General features: G+C 40.5%; 1 protein-coding gene across 1 annotated transcript in view; it reads right to left on the reverse strand.

Moving 5' to 3' along the window:
• HS3ST5 (heparan sulfate-glucosamine 3-sulfotransferase 5) overlaps positions 1-7486 on the reverse strand; it is a 204275-nt gene extending 196789 nt beyond the window's left edge. The window contains exon 1 of the mRNA XM_086744332.1: positions 7128-7486. The gene's annotated coding sequence lies outside the window, so the exon portion shown is untranslated. The remainder of the gene's footprint in view (positions 1-7127) is intronic.
• Between the last annotated feature and the right edge of the window lie 10793 nt (positions 7487-18279).

The following is an 18279-nucleotide window of genomic DNA, read 5'->3' on the forward strand; positions in this document are numbered from 1 at the left end:
ACTGACTATTATTTATAGCCTTGGGTTTAAAACATTCTGCAGGAGAACCATTGGACCTTGCTGTTTTACCTTTGGGAAACAGTTTAACCACTCTCAGCTATTTATTTTGTTGTCATATCTTCCTCTGTATCTTCATGGTCAGAAAGGAAGAACAACTAGTAAATCCCTGCTGGAGTGAGGAAACCAGACAGTAACAAAGTAGGGCATTATACAGATTTTGGCATTAAAAGAAAAAAAAATATATATGTATGCACAGATAAATGTGTATACAAATACACACAAAATCTGCTAGGGCCATCTGGATTTCCAGCATGGGAAATGGTTATTTGCTGGCTTTTGTCTTCTTTTGAAGCTCACATCCTAACCATTCGTCAGCTTTAGTTATTTCTCCTGTGGCCAAAATATGTTAGGTAACTCAACTCTCGTAATTTTATTTTTAAACTCAGCTGCACTTATTGTTATGTTTTACTTCTGTCTTAACAATCTTTCATAAAAGAGAGCTTTTTTTTTCCTGTCTTAAAAAACCCAACAAAGCACGTCCTTACATATTTTTACTTCATTTTGTCATGTCTCCACAATTTACAACTTTGTTTCTAGGTTCATTTAGGGTTTTGTCAAACTCAATTGTGTCTTTGTATCTGGCAAAAGTCATACTTTCTGTAATAGCATCTGGTAAGAGAAAAGAAAAACAAAACAAAACAAACCTGTCTGCACAGAATCCAGGATGCAGTGTAAATCCATTTCCATTGATGTAAACTGATTTGCCTCCCATGAGATGCCAGTTTTCTAATGCTGTCATCACAGTAGCAATGCCAGGTTGCAAAGGGAGGTTTTGATGTAGGTTGAAAGTCCATCAGTTAGTGCAGAAAGTTTACATGCTGCTGAGCAAGCTTAAGCACCTGTTGTAGAGGACAAAACCCTTATTCGTTGGCTCAGTTTCCACTTAATTCTACCTAGGATTAATTAATTAATATTAATATTCCCTCTACATACTTTTAAGAAAAATAGCATATATATATATATATAAATTAGTTCATGAAGTCCTTCTACCAATCATTTTTGGTATTTGCAAGCATTTTTTTTCCGATTTGTGCTGTAGTGTAAAATCCTGTTATCCCTAGGTAGACTGTCAATATGTGTCTGCTATAATACAGTCTTATTTTTACAGTTTTATTTATTACAGTCCTTTGGAGACTCCAGCAACCGTGTGCAGTCAAGATTGTTCAAACTATTATAATACAAGATTATATTACAGTGATTTGAATGGATAAAAAGTTCTTCCATCTCCAAAAGAGAAATGGATTGATAAGACACTGTTCTGTAACACATCAGGACAAATGTGTTACTTTAATCCCCCAGACAGAGAGCTGCATTTTCTCAAGCAACACTGTTGCAAGCAATAGGACCTATGAGGACCAAAGGTGCTAGTGCACAAAAAGTACAGGGATGACTATTTTTTTTTTTGTAGTGTTAAATGTTCTATATCAACCCAGGTACCTCAAAAAACTTAAAAATCTTTGGGGACATTCAACAGTTTAAATATAGGGGCATTCCTTCAATTTGCTTCCTGTGAAAAATGGCTGGGTCATACAAAACTGGCTATTAAAGTCTACCTTACGCAGTATTAGTTCCTCATACTATTCACTCTGTGGCAGTCTATCCTTCACATCTTATCTACAAAAGTTCATTTTGATTAGAAATATCAAAGAATACAGCTGTGCAACTCTTTTTCAAACAGGCTTCTAAAGAATACAAAACATTTTTTTTTTTTTAAAAAAAAAGTAGAAATATTTAATGCTTTTCTCCTGGCAGTTAAAAATTAAAGTTGTCTGATGCCAACAATATTTTATAACTACAGATTTAGACACTTGAATAATCTTGGGAAAATTATTACTTTTCATGGTTATTGATCACAAAAGCATCTCTGCTCAACAAAACGTGATTAGGTCCCTTTCAGGTCAGCACATGCCTAAAGACTAATATTTATTTAAGGATTTTGCTGATGTGAATCTTTCTGCAATTACCATCTCATCTGATTGTGTTAACAATGCACAGTAATGCTTGTTTGTTCAGGAAGAAATTTTGTGCTTACAGACTTGTAATACTTGAGAGAGAGAGAGTGTGTGGAGCTAACACAGTGTTTACGCAACAGAGCAGAAGTACCATTAAGTGCTGTTGCTGGGTTGGGCAAGGCAAACCAAGTGCCTAAGTAACATAGAAAAACACAATCTTGATAGCAAACAGTGTCCGGCCATTTTCCTTAAAGGATTAAAAGTTCTGTTCTTGATTTTTTTTTTTTTAATTTGCATGCATTTGCATTCTGAACCCAAACTAAACTAAACTAGTTTTTCTTGTTTATCCATCTTTATTTCGTTTAGCCAGTAGCACATCATTTGAATCTGCATGCTTTCCTAGGGAAGATCTTGTTATCAAAGAAATGTCCTGACTGAAGTAAGAGAAAATTGCACACATGCACGCGTACACACACACACACTCACACGCCTGAAAACAAAGCTCAGTTGAGACTAGACATAGGCCAGTAATTGATATTTTAAGTTGCATGTGACACTCTTTCCTTGTTCGGTATTGTATGGTTTTTCAGACATGCTATGCATAATTTTACATACCATCTGCTTTACATGCCAGGTTCCATATGTACAATGTATAACCTAAAACCAATATTTTGATTGATTTGAGCTACAGTAGAGGCTTTTGTTCTTAAATTGCTGGATAGGAGAATGTTGTCCTAAATAAATAATCTCACAAATGTGTTGTAGGATTAACAAACAATCAAATTTATTTTGAAAAAGTTTTAAAAGGTGTAATAATCACAAAATCTACGTGACTTTCAGCAATCCTACTAATATTGCTTCTTAGATTCAGAAAATGAGAGATACTTGTAAACACTTCCTACCTTTCACTGAACAACCATAGCAATACAATGGCACAAACATGTTCCAGAGTCAGGTAAGGGACAGCAAATTTACAATAGTCTAGAAAAAAAGATATCTCTGAATAAAGATAGACAGCACTTATTCCTCAAAACAGGGTGAGGTTTATAAAGACGCTAAAAGTGAGTAACAGTTACTCAGAATCACCTCCTGGAGTTTCCTGGTACTTCATTATCTGGCTTCTTTCAACCCCATTTTATATATACAAATCTCATATGTTCTTCACTTACAGGTAAGCCTAAAAAAATCACACTTTCTGTTTTGGAGATGCTGTTCACAAGAACATCTGGCTGCATTTCTGTATGCAGATATGAAGAATAAGTGTTGGAACATCAAAATTAAAAGAATACAGAATTTCAGAATGACAGCTCTCGGGACAAAACTAAAGATACATGCAAATATATATCCTCATTTTCAGAACTGCTGACCCTCTTCTTCCAAGCAAGCAAAGAGGATTAAGCATTGCTTAGGACCTTAAAAAGCCACCACCACCCACCCCTCAAAAAAAAACCCCATTCAAAATTCTTAATGTGGAAATAATCACCATATTCTTCACATTTAACTTGAAATGGAAGTATTATCAACAGAAATAGATTATGGCATTACAACGTGTTTGTAAACAGCAGATAGAGTGGAGAATATAAAAAGCAACAAAGCAGCCCAAAGGAAAAATTTCCATGTAATGTCCCATAAAATATGTATCCTTCAGCTCCATATATGCCACATGATAAAGAAACATTTGAATTCACAGGGAAATTAGAAAGGAACTTGTAATATGACATTTTAGAATGGAGGTTTCTGTCTTCCCTATGTAATTGCAAGGCAAAATAACCAGTGAAGCATTTGTCCATTTTTCAGGTTGTTTTTTTTCTTCCATTGTAACACGAACATCTTAATCTGTTCACAGCTAAATACCAGTGACACATTCAGTTCAATTCAATGACAATTCTACCAGATGCCTACAAATAAGGCTGAATAAGAGATGCAATACCTTAAACTTCTTTTATAGTTGCCTATCGACCCACACTTGTGCTTAGAAGGGAAATATTATTGGATCATAACTAAGAAAGGTTATTATTCTTATCAATGTAATAGTCACATTCTTCACAGAGCATAGGCATAACTCTGACACTTGACAAGCTGACCACATACAGCATTTTTGGGGTTCTTTCAACACTCAGATTTGGAAAAAAATTAAAAGGCATATGTGTTCACACTTTCCTTTTTAAGGCATTCCAAGCAATTGAAAGTGGCTAGTCAGGCTACCGGAATGAGACTAGCTTTTGCCATTTGAATACCAATATTTTTATTTAGTGTTTCATTATATATCTGACTGCTCCCAATCTGAATACTGCACTGAACAGGGGATGTTCTGTGAACTAGAACTTCTATTTGCTAATGGATTTTTTTTTTTTTTTCATAAAATCTTCCTTGCAGCCCATATGAACATGGGCATTTTAATTATTAATCAGGAGCATTCTTTCTTATTTGTGTTGTGAAAGAGTTCTTAAAAACGGGATAAGAAATTAATGTACGTTTAGATTTTTCTCCTCCCTAGAGGGAGGCTGTTCATGAGTTAAATGCTTATGCAACACCTTTCCTTACAAACTGTACTACGGTGTCTCTTCTTACTTCTCTGTTGAACCTCTCTGGGCCCAATTCACAGACCACTGAAATCAACGAGAGCCCATCCACTTTCCCCAGTGGTGTACCTCTGCTTCCAACTTTTTAGTGAGGGAAAAAAAAAAAAAGATATACAGCACCAGAAAAGTATGAGATACTAATCTGATAATACTACATAGTGTCTGTGGGTAAAACAATGGGCATCAGTCCATCTTGATATCAAACATGTCAAGAAATCATTCCAATGTTTCTCCACTGCTAAGTGAGAATGAAAATCTAGAAGACATTTCTGACACAGTGCAGCTAAATCTCTTTTGTTAAAAAGCTGTCTTTCAAAATTGAAGTTTCTTTCATGCATCTCTCTCACTTTGCCATCTCTCAGCCTTCTGCCCAGTCCCTTTCATTTGAAAAGTATTCGGTATTGGCTGGAACCTTTTTTTTTCTCTGAAGTCAACTGGGAGTTCTGCCATTGACTTCGATGGGAGAGTTACCAGACCCGGGATGCAAAACACAGTGAGAAAAGATGTAATTGTCAAAGTAGACATTGTAAAAGTAAGAACAAATATGTAAATTATTTAGCAAAATCCACTTAAAAATCTCCAGCAATAGCCAGCTTTCATATATGTTTCCCCTAAATCGCACCAGGCAGTCTAAGAGAACAAAAAGCCTCTTGCCAGGTGTCCCCGGCGTTTGGTAGCCAGAGAAGAACCCCAGCCTGAGAGGACTCAGCCGTGCAGCGAACCCCAGCTAAGCAGAGCCACGCGCAATAATTTGCCAGCAAATATTTTGCAAACACTGAGCCTTCCCTTAAGGGGTGAGCGCTTTGCCAGCGGAGCCCACTGGTAGCGCACGGGAGGGAGCAGCTGGGACGGGGAGCTGCGGGCAGGGGAGCTGCGGGCACACTCTCGCCGCGGTGCGGGGGCACAGTCCGGAGCCCTGCACCTCGCACCCCGGTGGGCAGTACCTGGGTGCTCCCCTCCGCAGGTGAGGGGCCCGGCGGAGCTCCCTCTCTGCCCCGGACAGCGGCACGGCGGCTCCCGAAACACCGGACCGCGCTGGCAGCCCCCAGGGACGTCGCCAAAACCGAAGAGAAGGGGGAGAAGCAGGGCACAGTCCGCGGGGCGCGCCGGCGGCGCACCGTGCCCTTAGCCCTCCGGCCCCAGCGCGGAGCGGAGTGGAGCCTCCAGCGTGGCGGGGGCACCCCCCGCACCTTCCCCATCCCCGGGGGACCCCGCCGGGGCGCGGAGCCCCGTACTCACCGCCGTGCCACAGGCAGCGACCCGCAGGGCGGGCGAAGCGTCCCCGCCCCGGCCGGTGCCCTCCGCCGCGCACGGACCCCCGGCCCTGGGCGCCCGCATCCGAGCCCCGGCCGCGCAGCCAAAAGTCCTTCTGAGGAGCACCCGGCGAGCCCCGCCGCCTCCTGCCTCGGGTCGCTGTCACCTCCCCTCCCCTTGCTCCCCGCCCCCCCTCCGCTGTCACCTCCCCTCTCCCCGGCGGGCGGCAGCGGTCCCTGACCCGTCAGATCACGCACCGGCAAGGGTACCGGTCCTCGCCGCCACTTACCGGGCATCCTTCAGAGCGGCGGGCGGGCGGGAGCGAGGGAGGAGGAGGAGGAGGAGGAGAAGAAGGAGGGAGGGAGGGCGGGCTGCGAGTCAGTGAGTGAGTGAGTGAGTGCCTCTGTGCGTGTGTGTGCGTGTGTGTGCGCGCTGCTGGACACGAGCGAGCGGAGACTCAGGCACTGAGCGGCGGCGGGAAGCGGCGCAGGAGGTCGGGGGCCGCAGCCCGCGTAGTGCGGCGAGGCCAGGTGCGGCCCCCCGCGCCCCACCGCCGCGGTGGGAGCTGCCAGGGTAGGGGTGGGGGGAGGCGCGCATCCTCCCCCGGTGACACACGCACCGCGGGCGAGGGGGGCGGGTGGGGAGGGATTAAAAATAATGATAATTAAAAAGCCCAATCACCAGGAAAGAAAAGAAAAATTCAGAAAAACTCTCTCTCTACTTCCCTGCCGAGGTTTGAGCCCCCCCCCGCCCCCCGCCAAAGCTGCAGTCCCGCGGCAGCGGCGCAATTCCGCCGCGCCGGGAGCCGCCACCGCCCGCGGTGCAGCGCGGCTGCTGCTGCGGGGAGCGCCCAGCTGAGAGCCGGAGCCTCTCCCTCTCTCCCTCCATCCTTCCCTTCTTCCCTCCCTCCCTTCATCCCTCCCTCCATCCCTCCCTCCCAGATCCTGAGGCGCACAGCGCAGGCAGGTGCTGCCGGCTCGCCCGGCGGCCGAGGGACGGGCAGGGCCGGGCCCTCCGCGGGCGCTGCGCGGGGCGCAGCGGCCTCTCTGCGGGCAGCGGGGCTGCGCTTGGGGGCTGCTCCCCCCCCCCCCCCCAACTCCCCTGCGCTGGGACGCGGCTGGAGATGGGGGGGCAGGCCCTAGCAGCAACGGCGGCGGAACGGGGAAACGGCGGGGAGACCCGGCCTCAGCCCGGCAGCGGGTGCGGTGCGGTGCGGTGCTGATCCCCCCCCCCCCCCCCCCCCGCCTGCAAACGCCGCTCCCCCTGCTGCTCGGCTCACCTTCTGCCGGAGCGGAACGACCCGCCCGAGCGGAGCGAGGCCAGCACATCGTTACTGCCTGGTTCCGCGGGGAGGAGGGGGGGAGCGGGCGGAGGAGGGAGGGCATAATTATAACAATCACACAGAAAAGAGGGAAAAAAAAAAAAAAAGCAACACGCAACACCAAAAAAGCCCGTTTTAGAGAGAGAGATTAAAAATAGCCGCAACGCATGGAAAGTTGCTCGCGCTGTGGTTTGCATTGTGACGCTGCCGCGGCTGCCCCTCTCCTGCAGCAGCGTGCCCAAGAAACGTGCGCAGCGGCAGAGAGGGAGCTGTGCACTTTTTCATGCTTTCCCTTCCTGACTCTAGTTCTCTCTCTCAAGAAAACCCCACCCAAAACTCAACTTCCAAAACCTAACCCCGCGCAGGTTGCGCCGGCGGCCGCGGAGCGCAGCGCGGGGAGCCCGGAGGGAGCGCAGCACTCCGCGGGGAGGCCGGCTGTTGCCTCCCTTCGCTCCTCCCGCTGTGGAAACTAAGATGATTGATAAGTGGTGCTGTTTTCCGGGGAAAAAAAAATCGGGTAAAATTTAACTTTTATTTACCAACAATTTATGCTCTGATGAAAACAAACAGCGCCAAACCTTCAGCCAGGTTGCGCAGTTAAATGGATCGAGTCGGCGGCAGCGTGGCTGGTTGCCAGGCCTCTGATCATTAACCTCTCTAGCTCGTTGTTGGCAGGCAACAACAGCACACAGTCAAATTCTTGTATTTAAAAGACAGGCCACTTTCTTTTCATGGTAAACTCCCCTCTCCCATGTTGCAATTAAAAAGACTCTCCTCATCAACAAGAGTAATAAGAAATATACTGTGGGATTTTTACTAGTTTGTGTTCATTTTATGGGTAAAAACGTTGTGCTACACTTAATATGTACAAAAGTGCAAAGCAACATATGAAAAATTCTTACTTTATAACAAGGATTTTGGACAATTTCACCTTCATCATTTAATTACATATTAGATCATGTGTCATTTAAAGTTTTAGTTCCAGGTTTTTTTTACAGAGAGAAACCAAGCAAAACCCAACAGAACCAAAATTAGAGTATGAAAATAGGATATATGGGGCCCTCTTTTCCTTCCATTTGTATTATAGATGTATATACATATATAGGTATGTGCCCTTTAATCTAAATACATTCTGTCTGAAGTTATATATTCATACCTAAATGTGTGTGCACGTGTACGTGCTATATATATCCATTATATAAATAACATACTTCAAAATAATTTTGAAAATTAGTGTAGAAAATGAGTATAGAGACGAAGCAAAGCTAAAATACAGCTTTCAACCCCCTGCTGAGTGCTATAAAAAATGCTACCACTTGGAGGAGAAGTCATAGAATCACTGATATAGAAAGAATATGAAAGTTATACCTTGCACCTTATTCTTTACACAAGCACTGTAGGTAATAGAAATACACCTGTGGAAAAATTGAAGTGCAATGTTGTATGGGTTTTTTTTGACATAGGACATTCTGACATTAGCCTGTGGTCCTAATAGCCATGTTCGAAAAGATTCGTTTTGGAAAGTCTGCATTCAGAGAAGGTGAATCTGTCACTGCTTAATCAAGCTGCCTGGTCTGGGCGTGGAAGGCAATATGTGCAAAAAGATGACTGATCCCATGAGAGTTTGTGGGTAAAAGAATGGGAAAGGTGATGGGCATAGGGAGCAGGGCCAGTTGTGTGACAATACGGAATACAACAGGGTGATAGGTTACAGGGGAATCCGGGCCTGGAAAAAAAAATAGCATCTCATGTGGAGGAGGCAGCATGAAAGAAGACCTTCACCTCTTTTGTCATGGTCAGGCTGCGCTGTAAAATACATCCCAGTGCACAAGAGCACCCACATTCTCTCAAGACCTCCACGCATCGCTTCTAAATCATCTGTGGCTTAGGAAAAGTTCTCCCCAAAAAAACAAACGTGGAACTCTGGGAAATGCTAAAGAATCTAAGTTCGCAGGACTCACCCACTTCCTAGAGGATTTTAAATTTTTCCAAAGGAGGAAGGTTTTAGGGGTGGATTTTGTCACCCTGACCAACTCCTCAGACATAGTCAGCTGGCACTATGCTGTCTTAGTCCGAAGAGAGAAAGGCCTAGACTCTTTGCTGGCTATTGTACAATTTTAATCTGAGAAAATGAAGTCTTGATTCAATTTTCATTAAGATCAGTAACAAAATCAAGAAGCAACTGATACATTAGCAGAATGTTCTGAGTGCGCGAGACTGCCTGGTTTCAAGAGCAGACGCTTGGGATGGGAAAGAGATGTAAATCTACACTGTATAGTGTTAAATTTAGACTATATTTCAACCTGTTGTGGCAAGAGTAGTCATTAAAGCTCAAAAATGAATGAGTGCTGTAGAGTGCCTGTTAAATATTGAAAGTAGGTATATTTTAGCTGGTTGCTTTTTGACAGTGTTTTCTTTACTAAGTCCACAGTGTTTTCTGCTTGCTTGAGAGTTGCCTACTGTAATATGGGAGAGGTAGAAGGCATCACACACTGGTCCCTCTTTGCTTATATTGTGTAGGGTAATCACATTACTATTAGCAGATGCAAAACTGTGATGTTCCTGGATATCCAAGCTTCCTGCCTTTCATGTGGTACAAAAATTATTGATATTTGGTAGCCAGTGTTTTAAGGAAATACAAAGTTGAGCACTCTTTAATAAAGTTCTTTTTTTTTTTCATTTGTTTCTTTTTCTACTATAAGGTACATTATTCAATAGCTTCATTGTATTCATTTTCAATACTGTAGCTTGAAGTATGTATCATTTATTACAAACAGGCTTTGATAATAAAATAATAAACAAAACCTGTCATTAACTGCAGAAAAAAAAGCAAAGCCAGCAACAATAGGTAACAATGGTAAGATTTAAACACCCAACCTTTATTACAAGTGATATAAGGTTGCATCCCTTTAAACTGAGTGAGCTTTCTGATACTTGAGGATTTTCTAAGAAAATTAAAATGATGGAGAAAATGACACTGACTGGTACAGGATGGCTACTCTTCCTTATATAATGGTAAGGAACTAAGATAGTAGCCTGAAATGGTGGTGTTTTGAGGAAACAGGAAATTCAATTCATGAGCCAAGACCTGATGATTAAAAGACATGCTTTTTTTTTTGTCACACATAGATACAGGGTCTCCATTTTTGAAAAATGTTGTTACTAATAGGCATATATTCTGCCTGCATTTTCATTTTTAAATTCCAGTCTCTATAATAGTTCAGGCAATTAGAACAGAGTGTTGCTTCATTTGTTAAACATCTGGTCTGTCATAAAGGTATGTTTTATGTAATTATATCCCAATTTTTCAAACTTGCATTCTATTCCATGTGAAATGTCTCATACCCCAACTTTGTATCAATTTATGGCAGGTTTGGAAAAAAAATATGCCCTTCAAGAACTTCATAAAAAGTTAAGGTGTTTAGGGATCTTACAGCATTGTGTAAACTCATGTACTACAGGAATAGATACAATTTTTAAGAAATCTAACCAAAATACTTCTGTTAGGTTGGAACTTGCTGTCATGACCCACTAAAGACATGGTTCACTGAATTAGTAAATACTGTATTTTTGAGCTGTCTGCATATTATTGACTTTTCTGGCTTCTGCAAAGCATTACATCAGAAGTCCCTTCCCCCCATTGTTTTCATACCAGAAAAATCAATTCAAATCTTAGATATACAAAGTAACAAAGGTAATCTAACCTTGATATATTTCAGAATTTATACTGTCTCCTTCTTTATTTTGTTGAAGCTCTGCTTTGCAGGCTTATCTACAGCATCTGAGAGTTTTGACAACTCTTTCTAAATATATAGGAAAATATACTAAACCACAATAGGCTGAGAGGCTGCTTATTTAAAATTATCGTGAAATGTGACTAGCATGTTAAAGAGAGACTTTCATGTTGGAAAAAAAATAAAATCCAAGATACTAGGCTTAGAATCAAATTCTGCCTGCACATGTCTGTGCATGACTCCTTTTAGGAAGAAAAAACATTATATGCAAAGACCTAACATTAATTTTAAGAGAAGATCAATGGATATATGCAGAGTTATTTTGTCATTGGGCAACCATACTAGTCATCGTTTTCACAGGTTTATGATGATTTACTGCTCTGTTCAGTTCCAAACTAACATATGAGGCCTACTGACTTTTGTTTTCCATTAAGATAAGCATTGACAAAATGCATATAAGAGGAATAACTCTCAGTTATTTTATTACTGGTTCCATGTGTCTTCCTGACACTGACATTATCTTCCACTGCTTTTTGCTTCTTTTAAGTTTGCTAAACTTCAGTGATTCAACCTGAAATGTCGTATGCTGGAGCTCTGCCTCAGGCTGCATGTTTTTAGCATGTACCCAACAAAAATAGCTCAGCTATACCCAAGAATGTGATTGAGGGATATTATTTTATTTCTTGCTAATACTTTCCTTGTAAGACTTACTTTTTAAGAAGTCTAGAACCTGCAGGTAATGGAGAAGAGACTTGTAAACTGTCAGGGTGCTAAGGATTAGTGTAGTTGAGGACTCCTTTGAATCTTCCTAAAAAATTATTTAATTTTGTGCATGAACATTTGCAAGTTCAGTTCATGCATGCTAAACAGTAGTTTGTTAGAGTTATGCAGCTAAATGCATTTATTTAGCTGCTCTCCAGCCAGGTATATTCAGAAGTTGCCTGGTTTTGTCTCTCCCAATGCTGTTGTTTTTAATCTTTCCTCTAATCTTCATTTGGTTAGAGACAAAGCTGCACGGAGAAGGAGGCTGGTTCAGCCAAGCACAGGAGTGAAAGAAGTGTCCCCTGGATTTCTTGGGACTGGGGAGCTGACAAAGATGAAGTGACAGAGATTTCAATGGCAAAGGGTATAGGAAAAAGATCTGAGACCCGGGAGGAACTGGTAAGGAGGAGACCACACTTAGATGACTAAGTGCTAGGTGCAGGAAAAGAGCATGGGAAGAGACAACAGATCTGTCTGTGTGGCAGTCAGATGGGAAAACTATGTGAGAAGTTTATAATTTTGGATATGCTGATAAGAGAAAAGAAGAAAGCTAAATACTGAAGACCGTAGCTGGCTAAGTGAAAAAAGTCAGGTGGAAACAAGCCAGTGAAGATGTGAAGATGAGAATGAAGTCCCAGAAGTGGGGGAGAGAGCGAGAGAACTGGAATAAGACATGAAGGCAGAAAAAGAAACAGAAAAGTCTGTAACACACAGATCTTGGAAATGAACCAACCACCCCAAACCTCAGCATTTCGCTGTTATCAATAAATATCTGTGAAACCTGTTGGCAAAGTGTACTTCTCACTCACTGTTGCTGCTCTCCACAAGGGATGACCATCTGTTACCATTGTCAAGCCTGACATTAGCTCTACTGGCAGAAACATATCTTACAGGTCTAGCTTCCCGACCTCAATGATGGATCTTGTTAGTATCAGGCCATTTAAAAAAATATTTATGTTTACTCCTCTTCAAAAAATAAAAAAGACATGGAAAATGGGAAGGAAGAGAAAAAGAGAGAGAGAAGGAAAAGGAAAGGGAAGAAGGGGACCTTCTAACTCTCATTACAATAAGGTGCTGCTGTCCTGTATCAGGCAACATTAGAACTGAAGTCGCCTTTACTAATTCTATTCATGTTCTCCATCTCTACTTGCAGATATACAGTATAACAGAGTTTAAAGTTATAAAACCATCTACTACTTTTTCTTCCATCAGCACAGGACATCCGTCACTGCAGAAGATGAGTCCTTCTCAATGATTAAACAGCTGTGTAACATTTTCTTTTATTTCCATTGGCCTTCGGGCAGATCAGACACTTTTTACCGATTTATTCAAACTCTACTGAGAAAAAAATATTAATTGCATCTTCAGAGTATTTTCTCTGATGTCAGTCAATATGGCATCTGCATACCTTACAAATGAATATTAGTTTACTTTCACAGTGCTTCCATCATTCCCATTGAAGAGATGAGAACTGAGATGAAAAAATTAAAGCAAGAGTATCAACCAATTTTGAGTGTAAATGTAAATTATCTAGGAATTAGCATTTTACTTTTTGAAAGGCTATTGTGTGCTCACTTGAGCTGAGAGATGAGCACTTCTACAAATGAGACCCAGGCTTTTAAGTAGGGCATCCAAAAATAAAATACTCAGAACTTGTAAGAAATATGTGAACAGATCAGTTTCAGTGGCTTTTTTTCAGCTTACCTCTGGAACTTCCCAGAAATGCAAGGGAATGCAGCATAGTATCCTGCTCTTCATGTCACCATTCAAATGGTGTAAGAATTGAACTCTCATTGAAATGCATACTGAAACTTCTTTTACTGTATAGATTCTAAAAATTAACTATAAAAAAAAAAAGCAGAGAGAAAACAGATGACAGCATTGTTGTAAGACAGTTCCCAGTTTATCCCAAAGACAAGACATCCTGTGTGCTGATGAGGAGAAGTCCTGCAGGAAAAAAAAAATGTCTTCACAATCCACGTACAAGCTAAACTGAAACCTGCCTGTGCTTTAGATTTAGGCCATAACTGAGTATTAGTTCAAGTATAGTGGAGCTCTAAATCCCAGAATAATCTGCTACTTAAAAGTTTGCTGAACATTTATTTTGGAGCTGAAGTGGAAAAGTGCATCTACTGTCTAGAAAAGGCTGGAAAATGTCCAACTTTGAAGTTGACATCCCGCTTCACGTTTGGTGCTGTCATCTCATTATTTTGAGCACTTAAATTATTGCATTTACAGGGGGAGAAAGGATTCAAGCAGAGCTAGAGGAGAGGGAAATTGTTTGGGATTGCTGGGTCTGCAAGACAATGTCTTCTCTCTCCTAGTTTTCTTACAACAGCGATGCCAGGATAACATTTCCTGTTTTCTAATTTGGAACAAGCATTGACAAAAAAGTGAAATGACCATTTCTTCCTTTATTGTCCACAACAATAAACTTCTTTTGCTAAGTTATGTCTTCAGAGAATTTCAACAGGACATAAAATGTTACAGTTATTTTCATATTAATTTTCCACTGAACCTGAAAACCAAAAACCTTTAGCTTAACAAGCACTAATTGATATACCATAGGGGCCTCCCTTTTCTCTGCTAAAACCCACAGGCAGGGACTTTTATCTGTGGTAAGATTTCTAATAGTCACCAAGTGAATATTTCCTCTGAACTGACCTCTTGTTGGCTAGGATCTTGTCCAGGAATTGCTTTGCTAGGCCAAGATAGACAATCACCTGATTCATCTGTAATCCAAAAGCAGCCTAGTTAAGGTTAGGCCTGTGGAGAATAAAGCTAAGGACCTGGTTTTTTTTTAATAATTTCTGTAATCACCATAAGTTTTCTAAGATTACCAGTTCTGTTTGAGCCACACTGAACTTTGGCTGAGCCACGTGCCTGTTTGAATCCACAGATCTCAATCACAGTGGAGAGCTGCGACAGAGCTGGGCCCTCTGCTATTCTCTACAGAATTCAGAAAACTCATTATGCACATCTCATCACCCTCTCCTTACTGATGTGTTTTCCTCCTTGAACTGTCAATCCACAACAAGCTCTGGACAATGGAAACAGCTGAATTTCTTTAACTCAGAATCTAGGTTTCTGGAGAAAAAAACCAGTAAATATATACAAGTAGGTGCTGAATAATGTATTTCAAGAGCTGCCTGTGAGTGTGACTGTTTACATTTACTACCATATTTAACAGATTTTTTTTTTGTAACAAATCCAAACACTCAGCATCACATGCATAGTAAATTTGCATTTCATGGTATGTGTAGCTGGCCGAAATAAAGATAAGTGGCATCTGCATTGCAGGTGACATCCTATAAAGTGTACATAGTCCTTCTAGATGCCATATTTAGAAGCTGATGTACAAATTAATCTTAATCTTTCAAGTCCAACTTTGGTAATCTGATTTTTGATATTCAATTTTCCCCTAAGAGACACACATCACTAAATACATGGGTTCAGTTTCTATACATTTAGGTATTACAAAACCATGTATTACCCATTTAGAGTGATTTAGAGTCACTGATGCCCCTGGATTCTCGCTGGTGAGAATGGAAGGAATGTGTGCCATGTATCCTATCCCCCTCCCAACTCAGACATATGCCAAATAGTCCCATTCATAATGGGATTAGATCTACCGAGATCTCTTTTAAAAGCTTTCTTCCTATGTAATCTAGCTGGAAAGCCGCTGTAAAGTTTGCCTGTTGTAATAACCAGAAGTCTTTTTCATTTCGACCTCAGTATGTTTATGTTTACCTAGAATGTTTTTTGTTTCAGTATTATCATGTAATGAGCTCTTTCTTCTTTCTTTTCTTTATCCACTAATGTATTTATGGACCTCAGTCACTTCCCTCTTTGCTTCATTTTTCTGTATATTTTCCTACCAGGAAAACAGATTCAGACTCATCCTGAAAATTTGGCCTTCTCTCCTGTTTTGTTTCATACCCTTCTCTGCACCTGTTCTCTTTCAAGGTCACCTTTCCCAACCAGAAAACTCAATACAGTATTCCAGTTGAATTTTAACCAGGGCCTAGTGTAATGGTACCAGTGCTTGCCTGGATTCACCTTCTGCAATACATTTTCAGTTTGCGTTTACCATTTTTATGCTGCATCATACTGGCAGTTCATTCATTCGGAGATAGACTATCACATCCCATTCCTACAAAACATTGCCAGCTGATAAGCTTCCAGCGTATCGGAGAACTTTTTATTATTAGCTCCACGTGCATGACTTTGCATTTCAATCTAGTCCTATTTCTGTTCATCCAGATCTTTTGGTATTCAGTTCTGATCTCCTCCGTTCTACCTTTCACATTCATGGCACTGGCAAACTTTATCATTACGGATCTAAAACTGTGCCAGATTGAAAACAATAAACCAGATGAGTTCCAAGATCATGCTCTGAGGAACTTGACTAGGAATTGCCTTGATACTATTGTTTGAAACATCTGCATGCTGCTGTCCCTAAAAATGTATCTTTGCAAATTTTATGAGTTCTCTATTAATTCTAATATTTTTTTCCAGTTTTACTAATAGTATCCCAAGTGCTACTATATCAAATATACCTATCCGACGACTAGATAGAAAAATGCACTATGTTGTCTGGCAAAAAAGTTACGTTGTCAAAGAAATGTAAGCATCATAATAGCTCTCAAAGAGAGCAGGGATATTTTTCACATTGTTTTTATTATAATAGGAATACTTTTCCAGCTGTATTAAAACAAAACAAAACACAAACTACTAAACCTATTTGTGGCTGCTTAGATACTCTGTCTCAACAAAGCTTGTGATTTTGATGCTAGAAGAGTCAAATACTATACTCTATGGTATGTGGGGGTTTTACGAAATCAAGGCAATCCTTTCTAGTTCTCTATTTGTGTATGACTGTAGCTTTCTGAAAAACTTACCTTTTGAGCTGAAATTTTCAATGAGTTACGAGAACCCGTGGTCTTTCACTAAAATCTAAGAGTGATTGTCTCACTGGTTTCAGTGGAGTGAAGATTAGCTAGTAGTAACAAGTAAATCACTTTTTGAAACAGTGATCTAATCAAACCAGGTCTCTTGTCATAACAGAAGAGAGAGGAGTCAGGGAAAAGATTAATTTCCCCAGTCATTTAACAAAAAAAAAAATTGACTTTTATTTTGTTTTGAAGAGCTCTAAAGCAGCTGTAATACAAAGAGTAAAAAAGACATAGAAGTAGGTCATGACTTAACCAAGAATCATCTACAATATACAATAATTTCATAAATATTCTCTGAAATCTTGTAGGCAGGATTACTGTGGTGGGCAGTGATTATACAATGTTCTCATAAGATCTTTTACCAATTAATTATGCATCTTAGAACACACTTTTCATATAATGTAGGTTATATGTTGTTTCCTACTCATTTCCATTACATTTTCTGTCAGTATAATTCATATATCTGTATTTCTTTTGTGACTGATCATATATATTGCATAGAATTTGAAATGGATTATTAAAACATTCATATAATTTGTATAATTTATTTTGTACACAGCTGCATGAACTGCCAGCATTACCAAGCCTTGAAGAAGTGGGTTTTTTTCCATAGCTCAGGCTCTCTTTTGCAGCTTTATATGTATATTTCCTGCAGAGAAAAAAATGTTCTCATATTCAGCCTAAATAAGCGTTTTAGCAGGCATAAGTTTTGCTTATTCTTGTCAGAGCAAAATTAGATATTAATCCAATGCCAAACAGAGTTTACAAGAATGTAATTCAGACACCAGATTGTAAAGTGCTTTTAAGTACTCCTGCACTATTTCCCTAAAGAGATTGGTCTCTTAACACACTGAAGGAGAAGAGCTATAGAATGTGCAGTGGAAATATGGAGACTATTTCATCTCTGTTAATTTATTATGGTGAATTGACATAATGAAGGATGACAAATAGGTCTTTTTTTTCATCCACACAGCACTTCCCATTAAAATGTGAATGTTTTCTGTATGAGTGTCAAGAGTAACACATTTAATTACACAAAAGCCATGCGTCATGTGTTGTGAATGTAACAGGGAGCACAAGAGAAAAGGTACTGCGTATTTCTGAGGAAAGTGTTAAAGGGGTACCAGAGGCGTACACTTTAAAAGTGAGCCTCTTCAGTGTTTGAACTCATTGAAAAAATAATATATATTTTCTTCTTAAAGGTAGTAGTGGAAAAATTATGTGAAGACTTTACCTTGAGCTTTTCTTCTGTCCTGTAAAATTGAACTTGTTGCTGCTAATTACAAATTACAAATTAGAAATTGGTACACTGAAATATCCCTACCTAATATATAACAATAATATGTTCTGGGTAATATAATAGTATATAATAATATATACTCTGTTCATAATACATATAGATTATCCATAGTTCTCTATATAATAATACATATAAAATACATATATATATTAATATATACCAGCTCCAGGGAGACCTTATAGCAATCTTCCAGTACCTAAAGGAGGCCTACAGGAAAGATGGGGAGAAACTCTTTAGCGGGGCCTGTTGTGATAGGATGAGGGGTAATGGTTTTAAAATAGGAGGAGGTAGATTCAGACTGGACATTAGGAAAAAAATTTTTACAATGATGGTGGTGGAACACTGGAACAGGTTGCCCA

This window comes from Chlamydotis macqueenii, chromosome 3, assembly GCF_036417535.1.
Source record: "Chlamydotis macqueenii isolate bChlMac1 chromosome 3, bChlMac1.mat, whole genome shotgun sequence".
Lineage (NCBI taxonomy): Eukaryota > Metazoa > Chordata > Aves > Otidiformes > Otididae > Chlamydotis > Chlamydotis macqueenii.